Genomic DNA, 15445 nt, shown 5'->3' with positions numbered 1-15445 from the left:
CTTCAGACTGAAAATGATAGATGGCCACATAGGATGTTAAGGGACTTGTATTGAGAAACCTAGTTCTGGCAAAAAGGAGCACAATATTTCTCAATATTTAAAGCATCCTGTAATTGCTTATAACTAATCCAACAGGAAATAGCCTTCTAAATAGTATCACTTTCAAAATAAGAATCTGCCACTCTACTTACTGTGATTTGGACAGTGCATAAAAGAACACCCTAGCTAGTAAGAGCAGGGTAAACCAGAATCCTTGGCATATGGGTTCTCTCCACCACCACAAACATGATTGCAAAAATATATATATATATATACCCTTGATGCCACGAATATGTTTCTTGCTGGTGACCACTGTGTATTGCTTCCTATTTCTCCATTTTGTATATAAAAATTTATTGTGATTGCATTTGGTGGTGAGGTACACAGTTTTGCCATTTATTGAATAGTTTGCTATTTCAAAAGAAAATAAAGACTGTGGGTCCAAAGATAGAATGCTGAGGAAAAGTTTTACTGCCAGGCAGAAAATGCAGGTTATGCTATGTAAGGTAAGGAAGAAGGTTGGAAAAGGCAGTATCCTTTTTTTTTTTTTTTTTTAAAGCAGAAAATGGCAATCTCTGTCCCATATGTAGAGAGCAAAGTCTCTAAGTGATGCTGATTGGCTGGCAATGTTTGGACTAAATGCTAAGAATTGGATAAATTTTTACTTGATTGTGATTTTTCCAGGAATTGGGCTTTACTACTTATACAAAGTAAACAATCCAGGTTTACGGAACTCTACTTATTTTAGCAGAAGTCAAGTTTGCACTGTATTCGGCAGATTAGACAGCCTTGTCAAGATTCACTGGATATATATCACAAGGTGACATATCTAAATCTGACTGAATGGCAGGCTGGTCATCCAGAGGGTCTCTCCTAAGAGCTATCTATACACCATAGCTAGGCATGGGCATATCCTATGGGGAGGGTAGGAAAATATTTGCAATTTTATATGGGGTGAAATATTGGTATATATTTTGTAAACATATAAAAATTCTATTTATGAAATTCAATTCCAAAGAGACAATTAGAGAGCTACTGGCTTTTGTTTGCTTCTTACTTGCTTGCTTGTTTTTGTGGGCTTTATCTCTAGCCTCAGTTCCACCTTTTCTTTCAGTAACGGCACCTGCTTCTTCCTGATCACAAGGGAAGATAAATAACTTAGCCTGGGATAACCATATTTTTATATTGTCTAATTCTCTGAGCACAATGATTAGGTTAAGAATAGCATGTTTCCTATCACTCTCTGGGATTTTATATAGAGAATTTACTCATTTATTTAATAAATATTTTTGAGTTTTAACTATATGATAGTGTTTAGGCTACACTATGGACACAACAGTGACTAAAAGATATAAAAAATTCCATTCTCACAGAGCACATTTTTTTGGTGGGAAGATGCAGATAAAAAAATTAAAATAAGTATTTCTACATATATGTATTAATTATACTTATTTAACTTTTCAATAATTTAAAATTTAAAGAATAAATATATACATAACTGTTCAATGTAAGTCTTACTGCTTTTATCACATTTTAGGTGACCCCAAATCCTATAGAAGTAGCAACTTCAGCTTGTAGTCAACTCACCTTAGATACCTGAATTTAATAAATAGTATCTTACATATATTTTCCAAATAGTAACATTGATAAATATTTTCTTTTAATTTTTAACACACTTTAGTTAAGATACTAAGGGGACACTTAAAATATCAAATTGGAGGAGAATGAAGACATAGGTTCTTCAAGGCCAGTTGTATCCTGGTTTTCATATAGAAGGTTCATGAACATCATTAGTAGGGGGTTTGCTAAAGACATATATTGCACAATTGTAGCCAAACTGCCTGGGTTAAAATCCCAACTGTGCAATTTACCAGCCTTATGGATTGAGACAGTTTGTTTAATTTTCCTCCATTTCCTCATATATGATATTATCTTCCTCTGGTGGCTGGCTGCTCTAAGGAATACAGGAGTGTTTTTTGTTTGTTTTTCTGTAAGTCAATTAGAGCAGAAGTTGGTACATGGAAATAATACAATAAGTTGTAATTATAATTCTCATATTTAATCTCATTTCCTTGTGACCACATGTGTGTATCTATAAGATGGTCGGCTGCAGTTATAATACAGCTTATGGGTATTGTAGGATTTCTCTTGGCACAGCTAAGTAGTGCATATGGAAATCAAACACACTACTCACTTTATTTGAACCAGCCTATAACCAAATGAGCAAATTGGCTTGGATACAGAGTTGGCTGCAGTGGACAGGTCATAAAATAAGGGAATTCATTTGGAAACTGCAGTCTCATTTACTACTGAACTCAAAGTAAACCATGAATACAGCTCTGTGTCACTGTTCTACTCAGGTGTTTCTATGTGGAATTATTAGTGTTCTAGGGAGGCCTTTTCTGTGTGGAAAAAGATTTATTTATGTTGCAAAGATAATAGGCCTATAATGAGAAGAACAATGTAGATCTGTGCTGAGGGCACAGGGTTGTTGTTCTGGTGGCTTGTTAAGATCAGTGGGTGCACACAGAGACAATAGCATGAACAAAGTGATGAAATGATTATTTTGTGTTTTAAACCACAGTTAATTACACAAATTACACATATTAAGTGAACGAGAATTAACCACTCACTTTGTATGTGTCTATTTGTAACAATAGGTGGCCTGACGAATATAAGAAAACACCCATTCTCTCAAAAACATCACAAGAACCAGAACAATATTGCTGGGTCCCTATTATTGTTAGATATACCCCTTCTCCTAATTCACTGTAAAAATGAGAAAAAAGTTGGTGCTTATAAAAGATAACAAGTTAGAAATTAGTTAATATAATAAAGTGTCACACACACACACACACACACACACATACACACACACGCTCTTTTTCAAGTCTTTAGAGTCCCAGAACTTAATACTGAGTGGATCATTCTCCCACATTTATAAATGCCAATAAAATGTCTCTGAAGTAAGTTCTGAACTCTACAACCTATTGATAGCATGAGTTAAAGAGAAGTATTGAAGAAATAATCAAAAGTTTCAAATTCTGAGTAGGAATATATAGGGAGATAAGTATGAAGAATTTTGGCTTCCTAGCCAGGAGAATAAAAGGAGGATTTATTAACAGATTTCAACTATGGAAACTATTATTTTCCGTGCATCCTTCCTATACTTAATGGGCTACAACATTTTTAAGATATTAAGCTAAGTACCATTTTTAGTAATTATCTTCTTTTTTTAAACTTAGAAGCAGTATGTAGAAATCTTCAGATATCACATATGTGCAAGGTAGGCAATCTAATGATAGATATTGTGCAGCAATTCTTAAAGTTTCAGATGTTTCCTTTATCTTATGACTCAGCAAATCTTGTCTCATGGAGTCCGTGAGAGTAAGACCCTGGTCTCAAGGAAGCTGGGAGTTGTCCGCAAGTGAGTGCCATGGAGCTATAATCCCAGGATTTTAAAGGGGTGATCCTGCATTAACTTAATTGACCCATATTTTATGCCTAATTTTTTTCTGTGTCCTGGGTGTTTTCCCTGAGTGGCTTGAGGCTCTTTCCCTTTGGGCTGAGCAGGACTTTGTGCCTTTCCCACAGCTGTGCCAGTCCCTTTTTCCAAGATGGCACCATCGAGGAAAAAGTTATCCTTTCAAAAGATAAACTAGGTCTCCTCATGACTCTACTCAAAATCATCCAGTCTTCTCATTTAAGTCAGTGAGAAGGTCAAAGATTTGAGTTTTCTGAGGACCTGTGTAGACAGGCCCCATTACCTTTCTGAGCTCAGCCTTTGGTCACCCCGTTGTCAATGCTCTCGGGCTAGAGGCTTTCTCATTGTTCTGCTGACAAGCCTGGCTCACCTTGGCACATGCTTCTCAGTACCTAGAATGCTTTTCCTTGCGAAATCCAAACAACTCATTTCTCTTCTTCTTTCGGCTCCTGCTCAACATCCTCCCACAGTGAGACCTTCGTAGTCCAGCCCACATAAAGTAGGAAGCCTTCTCCTCTGCCTGTTCTATCACTTTACCCATTACACATTTCTCCATAGGACTTATCACCATTTGGGTGATTATGTGTTTATCTATTTTCTGTTTTCCTCGGCTACAACATAAGCCACAGAATCATAGGCATTTTGTATGTTCTGTTTACCACCATCTCCCCAGCACTTAGAACAATGCTGGGCACAGGGTATGTCTTCAATATTTATTTGTTTCATGAATGAAAAACTGGAAGCATGAATAAATGATATTGTCACTTTTTATGTACTTTTCCCATTTCCCTTACTAAAATTTAGCTCTGAGAGGGTAATTCCTTTTGTAGTTAGTCCAGCTAGATAATCACTGAACAAGTAGTGCCTAATATACATTTTGTTGACATTTGAATAGTTAACAGAAAATGGTGACAATTTATTGAGGAATAGCATGAAAGAAGAAATGGTTTGATTGCATTTCAAGTTGTTTCAGATGAGAATAGTCCTGGTTCTAATAAATTGGCTGGAGAACACAATGATTAAGATTGTTAAGGGTAGTGTTTGCATCACAATATAATTATTTGATAATTAACAAATACTTATTGTGGGCCCATATTACACAAGACACTGTGTCAGGACCTGAGGATATAATGGGGAGAAAGACACTATTTCTGTTTTCAAGGGCTTGCAGTCAACTGGGGATACAAAGATGTAATCAGTTAATAGTCTGGTAAGTTACCAGGTAGCAGGACACCTGACTCAGTCACGGGGAGGTGAAGATGTTCCTGAAGGACATTATACACATTACCACACAATTTCAGGGTGGATAGTATGGCTATAAAGATATATATGTATATACATATATATCTTTACTAAAATGAAGTTTAGAATAAATCAGTGTGCTGGGAGAACACAGCCAAAAGAATGTTGGAAAACTATGCAGCTAGACAAGAGGAAATAGACTAAGCAGATGAGAGAAGCCTAAACATGAAGGTGGAAGTTGGGAGAAATTCTCAAACAGGCTAAGTTGAATGTCAGAACCCCAGAAAGAGTCAGACTTTAGAAGGAACAAGTATCTTTCAAAGTAGCAGTTCAGTTAAGGTGGAAAACAAGAGTAAAAGCTTCTATACAACTTCAGCTAGACTGCATTATTCTCATTCCAGACTGAAAAGATAGAAAACTTCCCCTCCCCAACTCAAAAGAACAAGATACATTTGGGACTCAGGAAAATTGGCTCAGCAGAAGAAGTAGAGGCACTGTACTAAAAAAGGAAATCAGTGAAATTCTATTCAGTAAGTATGGAGACTACTAAACTTTCCCTCAGTTTGACTGAGAACACTAGCAGCTTGACCTCTACATCCTATGCAGGGATTTGGGAAAACTCTCTATGACAAAAGAAAAAAAACTTATAGATATGAAATGACCAACAGTAAAACCAATGACTCAGAAAGGTTTTCTGAACAGCAAGATGACAATCATGAAAATGTCCTAAAAATTCAAATTAAGAACCCTTTCCACATAAAAATATAAACTATTACTTACTCACATGTGAGATTAGAAGAACATCATCAGGCATGTGTGTTGTAAGAAACTTACACAACTGAAAAGTTGGGACGTGTTCCAACAAAGTGAGGGAGATGTCTAACAAAGAAGACCCATCATGCATGAAATAGTGGCTACAACTCAGACAACAGACAAAGAAAATCCTCAGGATGATAAGGATAAAGAAAAGTCTGAGAATAAGATCTGTGGCAGCAGGCTGGTAGAAAACATAGCCAAAAGGAGAAGAAGGACAAAAACTTCAGAAGGGGTGTTTTGAAAAACAAGACAAAATTGAGAGATTATCCAATAGGTTTAAGCATATTTCAAGGTGATTCATGCTTCTGGGTGAGAATTGGTTCATAGGGACAATGGAAAATATGCAAAGGAACAAATAAAACAATTGTTCATTCCTGTGAAAAATCAAGATTTTATAAAAAAGAAAAATATAACCACAATATATGATATGGCTGTGTTATTTACATAACCATAATAATTGTAAGTACTGAATAATTTTTCAACCCAAAAGTTTGATGGAGGGGGAATGGGGAGGGGAGGGGAGAGGAGGGAGAGTAGCTCATAGTTTTAATGAGAAGTTAATGAGTAATATCTAAAACTTAAAAATTAACAAAGATGGTATAATTAAATTTTTTAAAAATGTAATGAAAATATTTTTTAAAAGAGCCAAACAATCTAAAAATTATTGTGGTGAATAGAAATCTTAGTGGGGAGTAAAGCAGGAGACTACTGCTTTGTAAATTTAATGAACATAAAAAATAATAACACTGTATAGTAAAATTGGAATTTGGAAAGAGTAGAATTTAAATGTTCTTATCAAAAAAAAAAAAGATAAATATGTGAGGTGATGGGGTGATGGATGTGTTAATTAACTAGATGGGATGATTTCTTTTGCAATGTATAAGTCTATAAAATCATCACGATGTAGAGTTAAATATCTTACAATTTTATTTGTCAATTTAACCTAAATAAAGCTGAAGAAGGGGACTTTCAAGATGGCGGAGGAGTAAGACATGGGGATCACCTTCCTCCCCATAAATACATCAAAAATATATCTACATGTGGAACAACTCCTACAGAACACCTACTGAATGCTGGCAGAAAACCTCAGACTTCCCAAAAGGCAAGAAACTCCTCACACACCTGGGTAGGGCAAAAGAAAAAAGAAAAACCAGAGACAAAAGAACAGGGATGGGACCTGCACCTCTGGCAGGGAGCTGTGAAGGAAGAAGGTTCCACACACTAGGAAGCCCCTTCACTGGCGGAGATGGGGGAATGGGCAGGGGCGAAGCTTCAGAGCCACAGAAGAGAACACAGCAAGAAGGGTGCCGAGGGCAAAGCAGAGAGATTCCCGCACAGAGGATCGGTGCCGACCAGCACTCACCAGCCCGAGACGCTTGTCTGTTCACCTGCTGGGGTGGGTGGGGGCTGGAAGCTGAGTCTCATGCTTTGGAGATCAGATCCCAGGGAAAGGACTGGTGTTGGCTGCATGAACACAGCCTGAAAGGGGTAGTATGTCACAGCCAGCAGGGAGGGAGTCTAGAAAAAACTCTGAAACTGCCTAAGGGGCAAGAGACCACTCTTTCGGGGTGTGCAAGGAGAGGGGATTCAGAGCACTGCCTAAATAAGCTCCACAGATAGGCGTGAGATGTGGCTATCAGCACAGACAACTGAGAAGGGCATGAAACTCTAAGACTGCTGCTGCAGCCACCAGGAAGCCTGTGTGCAAGCACAGAGCACTACCCACACCTCCCCTCCTGGAAGCCTGTGCAGCCCACCACTACCAGGGTCCCTCTAACCAGGGACAACTTCCCTGGGAGAACACACGGCACACCTCAGCTGTTGCAATGTCATGCTGGCCTCTGACACGCATTCTGTACCCCTCCCTCCTCCCTGGCCTGAGTGAGCCAGAGACACATAATCAGCTGCTCCTTAAACCCCCTCCTGTCTGGGGGAAGAACAGACTCCAGAGGGTGACCTACATGCAGAGGCAGGGCCAAATCCAAAGATGAACCCCAGGAGCTGTGTGAACAAAGAAGAGAAAGAGAAATTTCTCTGTGCAGCCTCAGGAGCTGTGGATTAAATCTCCACAGTCAACCTGATGTACCTCGCATCTGTGGAATACATGAAGAGACAACAAATCATCCCAAAACTGAGGTGGTAGACTTTGGGAGCAAATGTAGACTTGAAGTTTGCTTTCTGAATCTAATTTGTTTCTGGTTTTATGGTTATATAGTTTAGGATTTAGAGCTTATTATAACTGGTAGATTTGTTTATTAATTTGGTTGCTCGCTTTATATATATATATATTTTTTTTTTTTCCTTTTTCTCTTTTTGTGAGTGTGTATATGTACGCTTCTTTGTGTGACTTTGTCTGTATAGATTTGCTTTTACCATTTGTCCTAGGGTTCTGTCTGTCCGTTTTCTTCTTTTTTTTTAAGTATAGATTTTAGTGCTTCTTATCATTGGTGGATTTGTTTATAGATTTGATTGCTCTCTTCTTTTTTTATTACTTTTTCATTTTTTATATTTTAATAATATTTTTTAAAAAAATTTATTTAATAACTCAATTTTATTTTATTTTTCTGTCTTTTTTTTTTCTCCCTTTTCTTCTGAGACATGTGGCTGACAGGGTCTTAGTGCTCCAGCCGGGTGTCTGGCCTTAGCCTATGAGGTGGGAGAGCTGAGTTCAGGACATTGGTCCACCAGAGACCTCCTGGCCACTAGTAATATCAATCAGTGAGAAATCTCCAAGAGATCTCCATCTCTACACTACACCAAGCTCCACTCAATGATGAGCAAGATACAGTGCTGGAAACCCCATGCCAAACAACTACCAAGACAGAAACACAAACCAGTCCATTAGCAGAGAGGCTGCCTACAATCATGAGAAGTTCACAGACACCCAAATACACACCACTGGATGTGCACCTGCCCAGCAGAAAGACAAGATCCAACCTTATCCACCAGAACACAGGAACTAGTCCCCTACACCAGGAAGCCTACACAATCCACTGAACAAACCTTACACAATGGGGGCAGAAACCAAGAACAATGGGAACTATGAACTTGCAGCCTGCAAAAAGGAGACCAAAAACACAGTAAGGTAAGCAAAATGAGAAGACAGAGAAATACACAGCAGATGAAGGAGCAAGGTAAAAGCCCAACAGACCAAACAAATGAAGAGGAAATAGGCAGTTTACCTGAAAAATAATTCAGAGTAATGATAAGAAAGATGATCCAGAACCTTTAAAATAGAATGGAAAAAATACAAGAAACATTTAAAAAGGACCTAGAAGAACTAAAGAGTAAACAAACAATGATGAACAACACAATAAGTGAAATTAAAAATGCTCTAGAGGAATCAATAGCAGAATAACTGATGTAGAAGAACGGATAAGTGACCTGGAAGGTAAAATAGTGGAAATAACTACTGCAGAGCAGAATAAAGAAAGAAGAATGAAAAGAATTGAGGACAGTCTCAGAGACCTCAGGGACAACAGGAAACACACCAACATTCGAATTATAGGGGTCTCAGAAGACGAAGAGAAAAAAAAAGGACTGAATAATTATGTGAAGAGATTATAGTTGAAAACTTCCCTAAATGGGAAAGGAAATAGTCAGTCAAGTCTAGGAAGCACAGAGAGTCCCATACAGGATAAATCCAAGGAGAAACATGCCAAGACACATATTAATCAAACTATCAAAAATTAAATACAAAGAAAAAATATTAAAAGCAGTGAGGGAAAAGCAAGAAATAACATACAGGGAATCCCCGTAAGGTTACCAGCTGATCTTTCAGCAGAAACTATGCAAGCCAGAAGGGAGTGACAGGGCATAGCTAAAATGATGAATGGGAAAGACCTACAACCAAGATTACTGTACCTAACAAGGATCTCATTCACATTCGACAGAGAAATTAAAACCTTTATAGACAAACAAAAGCTAAAAGAATTCAGCACCACCAAACCAGCTTTACAACAAATGTTAAAGGAACTTCTCTAGGCAGAAACCACAAGAGAAGGAAAAACCTACAAAAACAAACCCAAAACAATTAAGAAAATGGTAATAGGAATATACATATCAATAATTACCTTAAATGTAAATGGATTAAATGTTCCAACCAAAAGACATAGACTGGCTGAATGGATACAAACACAAGACCCATATATATGCTGTCTACAACACACCCACTACATGCCTAGGGACACATACCTACTGAAAGTGAGGGGATGGAAAAAGATATTCCATGCAAATGGAAATCAAAAGGAAGCTGGAGTAGCAATTCTCATATCAGAAAAAAGAGACTTTAAAAATAGACTATTACAAGAGACAAAGAAGGACAGTACATAATCTTCAAGGAATCAATCCAAAAAGAAGATATAACAATTGTAAATATTTATGCACCCAACATAGGAGCACTTCAATACATAAGGCAAATGCCAACAGCCATAAAAGGGGAAATCGACAGTAACACAATATTAGTTGACTTTAACACCTTGCTTTCTCCATCAGACAGATCATCCAAAATTAAAAGAAAAAAGGAAACACAAGCTTTCAATGACACATTAAACAAGATGGACTTAATTGATATTTATAGGACCTTCCATCCAAAAACAACAGATTACACTTTCTTCTCAAGTGCTCATGGAATATACTCTAGGATAGATCATATCTTGGGTCTCAAATCAAGCCTTGGTAAATTTAAGAAAGTTGAAATCATATCAAGTATCTTTTCGGACCACAACACTATGACATTAGGTAACAATTACAGGAAAAAATCTGTAAAAAATACTAATACATGGAAGCTAAACAACACACTACTTAATAACCAAGAGATCACTGAGGAAATCAAAGAGGTAATCATACTTAGAAACAAATGACAAAGAAAACACAACAACCCAAAACCTAAGGATGCAGCAAAAGCAGTTCTAAGTTTATAGCAATACAATCCTACCTCAAGAAACAAGAAACATCTCAAATAAACAACCTAACCTCACACCTAAAGCAATTAGAGAAAGCAGAACAACAACAACAACAAAACCAAAGATAGCAAAAGGAAAGAAATTATAAAGAACAAATAAAAAATAAATGAAAAATAAGTGAAGGAAACAATAGCAAAGATCAATAAAATTGGGCTTCCCTGGTGGTGCAGTGGTTAAGAATCCGCCTGCCAATGCAGGGAACACGGGTTCGAGCCCTGGTCTGGGAGGATCCCACATGTCACGGAGTGGCTGGGCCTATGAGCCACAGTTACTGAGCCTGCACGTCTGGAGCCCGTGCTCCACAACGGGAGAGGCCGTGACAGTGAGAGACCCGCACACAGCGATGAAGAGTGGCCCCCACTCGCCACAACTGGAGAAAGCCCGTGCACAGAAATGAAGACCAAACACAGCCAAAAATAAAATAAATAAATAAATTTAAAAGAAAAAAAAGAAAAAGAAAAAGGCATTTAAAAAAAAAAAAAAAGAGAGAGAAGGAGCTAATCACTTTAAAAAAAAAAAATCAATAAAATTAAAGTTGGTCCTTTGAGAAAATAAACAAAATTGATAAACCATTGGCCAGACTCATCAAGAAAACATGGGAGAAGACTCAAATCCATAGAATTAGAAATGAAAAAGTAACAACTGACACTGCAGAAATACAAAGGATCATGAGAGATTACTACAAATAACTATATGCCAATAAAATGGATAACCTGGAAGAAATGGACAAATTCTTAGACAAGCACAACCTTCGGAGACTGAACCAGGAAGAAATAGAAAATATAAACAGACCAATCACAAGCACTGAAATTGAAAGTGTGATTAAAAATCTTCCAACAAACAAAAGCCAAGGACCAGATGGCTTCAGAGGCGAATTCTATCAAACATTTAGAGAAGAGCTAACACCTATCCTTCTCAAACTCTTCCAAAATATAGCAGAGGGTGGTATACTGCCAAACTAATTCTACGAGGCCACCATCACTGTGATGCCAAAACCAGGCAAAGATGTCACAAAGAAAGAAAACTACGGGCCAGTATCAATGCTGAACATAGATTCAATAATCCTCAACAAAACACTAGCAAACAGAATACAACAGCACACTGAAAGGATTATACACCATGATCAAGTGAGGTTTATCCCAGGAGTGCAAGGATTCATCAATATACGCAAGTAAATCAATGTGATACACCATATTAACAAATTGATGGATAAAAACCATATGATCATCTCAATAAATGCAGAAAAAGCTTTTGACAAAATTCAACACCATTTATGATAAAAACCCTCAAGATAGTAGGCATAGTGGGAACCTACCTCCACATAATAAAGGTCATATATGACAAACCGGCAGCCAACATCATTCTCAATGGTGAAAACCTGAAACCATTTCCGCTAAGACCAGGAACAAGACAAGGTTTCCCACTCTCACTACTATTATTCAACATAGTTTTGGAAGTTTTACTCACAGCAATCAGAGACAAAAAATAAATAAAAGGAATCCTAATCAGAAAAGAGGAGATAAAACAGTCACTGTTTGCAGATAACATGATACTATACATAGAGAATCCCAAAGCTGCTACCAGAAAACTACTAGAGCTAATCAACAAATTTGGTAAAGTAGCAGGATACAAAATTAATGCACAGAAATCTCTCACATTCCTGTACACTTATGATGAAAAGTGTGAAAGAGAAATTAAGGAAACACACACATTTACCATTACAACATATGGAATGAAATACCTAGAAATAAACCTACCTAAAGAGACAAAAGACCTGTATCCAGAAAACTATAAGACACTGATGAAAGAAATTAAAGATGATACAAACAGATGGAGAGATATACCATGTTCTTGGATTGGAAGAACCAGCATTGTGAAAATGACTATACTACCCAAAGCAGCAATCTGCAGATTCAATGCAATCCCTATTAAACTACCAATGGCATTTTTCACAGAACTGGAACAAAAAATTTCACAATTTGTATGGAAACCTAAAAGACCCTGAATAGCCAAAGCAATCTTGAGAAAGAAAAATGGAGCTAGAGGAATCACGCTCCCTGACTTCAGACTATTCTACAAAGCTACAGTAATCAAGACAGTATGGTACTGGCACAAAAACAGAAATATAGATCAATGGAACAGTATAGAAAGCCCTGAGATAAACCCATGCACATATGGTCACCTTATCTTTGGTAAAGAAGGTAAGCATATACAATGGAGAAAAGACAGCCTCTTCAATAAGTGTTGCTGGGAAAACTGGACAGCTACATGTAAAAGAATGAAATGAGAACACTCTCTAATGCCATACACAAAAATAAACTCAAAATGGATTAAAAGCTAAATGTAAGTCCAGGCACTATAAAGCTCTTAGAGGAAAACATAGGCAGAACACTCTATGACATAAATCACAGCAAGATCCTTTCTGACACACCTCCTAGAGAAATGGAGATAAAAACAAAAAAAAAACAAATGGGACCTAAGGAAACTTAAAAGCTTTTGCACAGCAAAGGAAACCATAAACAAGAAGAAAAGATAACCCTCAGAATGGGAGAAAATATTTGCAAAGGAAGCAACTGACAAACGATTCATCTCCAAAGTATACAAGCAGCTCACGCAGCTCAATATCAAAAAAACAAGCATCCTAATCCAAAGATGGGCAGAGGACCTAAATAGACATTTCTCCAAAGAAGATATACAGGTTGCCAACAAACACATGAATAGATGCTCAACATCACTAATCATTAGAGAAATGCAAGTCTAAACTACAATGAGGTATCACCTCACACCTGTCAGAATGGTCATCATCAAAAATTGTACAAAAATAAATGCTGGAGAGGTTGTGGGCAAAAAGGAACCCTCTTGCACTGTTGTTGGGAATGTATATTGATACAGTCACTATGGAGAATAATATAGAGGTTCCTTAAAAACCTAAAATATAACTATCATATGACCCAGCAATCCCATTACTGGGCATATACCATGAGGAGATCCTAATTCAATAAGAGTCATGTACCACAATGTTCACTGCAGCTCTATTTACAATAGCCAGGACATGGAAGCAACCTAAGTGTCCATCATCAGATGAATGGATAAAGAAGATGTGGTACATGTATACAATGGAATATTTCTCAACCATAAAAATAAACGAAATTGGGTTATTTTTAGTGAGATAGATGGACCTATAGACTGTCATACAGAGTGAAGTAAGTCAGAAAGAGAAAAACAAATACTGTATGCAGACAGATATATATAGAATGTAAAAAAAAAAAAAAAAAAAAAAAGGTTCTGAAGAACCTAGGTGCAGGACAGGAATAAAGACACAGACATAGATAATGTACTTGAGGACATGTGGAGGGGGAAGGGTAAGCTGGGATTAAGTGAGAGAGTGGCATGGATATATATACACTATCAAATATAAAATAGATAGCTAGTGGGAAACAGCTGCATAACACAGGGTGATCGCTTGGTACTTTGTGTCCACCTAGAGGGGTGGGATAAGGTGGGTGGGAAGGAGACACAAGAGGGAGGAGATATGGGGATACTTGTATACATATAGCTGATTCACTTTGTTATACAGCAGAACTTAACACATCATTGTAAAGCAATTATACTCCAATAAAGATGTTAAAGAAAAAATAAGAGCTGAAGGAAATAAGTTGGTTTTCAAAAAAAATAAAATAGAAATGATAATAAAGAGAAGCAGGTCATGTAAAAGAGAGCAGTCAATGGTTTCATATCTGCACATTGAGATAAAAATGGAAAGATGAACATATCTTGAATGGTTTTGTAAGACATGTTAAGATGTTTTTTTGTGTTTATTTAATTTATATATATATTTTTAATTTTGTTGTAGACACCATCATTTGCCTTCCCATATTCACTCAGCATTTTCCTCTATACACTGAAGGGCACATACTGTAGGAACTTGTGAGTTTACCTGGGGGCCTTTATTTTTCTTATGTCATCTAAGAGCAAAGTTATTCCATTTTCCAGACTAATCACATTGCTTGATCTTAGTGTCCTCAGAAGCAACCATCAAATAGTGATGGATAGAGAATTAATGACCCAGTATGCTGGTCTGTTATTGGTAACTCCCATTCTCCCAACCTTTCAATGAACAAGATCCCTCAGTATAATAATACTTAGGCGTCTGGTCTTCACATCTAGCCTGGATTTGTAGTTGTCTTTAATCAGTAGGATGCACTGGAAATGACATGATGCAGAGGAATCACCCAATTGAACCTAGTCAGCTGGAAGATTGTGAGAGAAAATAAAGGTGCTTTAGCCTTTAAAGTTTTGGTGGTTTATTACACAATAATAGACATCTAAAAAAAAAAAACAGGTTTATTACACAGTAAGAGACATATGAAAAAAAAAATAAAAAAAAAAACTCTGTTGGGGAAACTCTAAGACCTTTTCTACATTATCCCTCAGTTTCCCAGGAGGATTGAGCTCCAGCTGCATGCAATGAGAACAGATCTGTTAACATAATCTTTATTATGTTTACCTCCCTTCCTTGCCTTTATTCCTCAGCCCCTTGCATCTTTTTCTTGGGATAATCTCCCAAATAAGCTACTGGCATGTAAATACTTGTTTTAGGTTCTGCTTTTGTGGGAATCCAAAGTAAGGCATAGAGAATTATTGAAATATTAGGACAGAATCACAATTTAATATTTTATAAAAATCACTCTCCAATTTGGGAAATAAGTTTGAAAGAGATTCTTGGAAGTTGAGACCAAGTAGAAAGCTGTTTTAATAATCCACATGAGAAAGGAAAGTGTACTGAATTAAAATAATAAGGTCAGGGGCTTCCCTGGTGGCGCAGTGGTTGAGAGTCTGCCTGCCAATGCAGGGGACACGGGTTCGAGCCCTGGTCTGGGAAGATCCCACATGCCGCGGA

Source organism: Balaenoptera ricei, chromosome 12 (assembly GCF_028023285.1).
Source record: "Balaenoptera ricei isolate mBalRic1 chromosome 12, mBalRic1.hap2, whole genome shotgun sequence".
Taxonomy (NCBI): domain Eukaryota; kingdom Metazoa; phylum Chordata; class Mammalia; order Artiodactyla; family Balaenopteridae; genus Balaenoptera; species Balaenoptera ricei.
The sequence above is the reverse complement of the archived record's forward strand: the minus strand, read 5'-3'. Positions refer to the sequence as shown.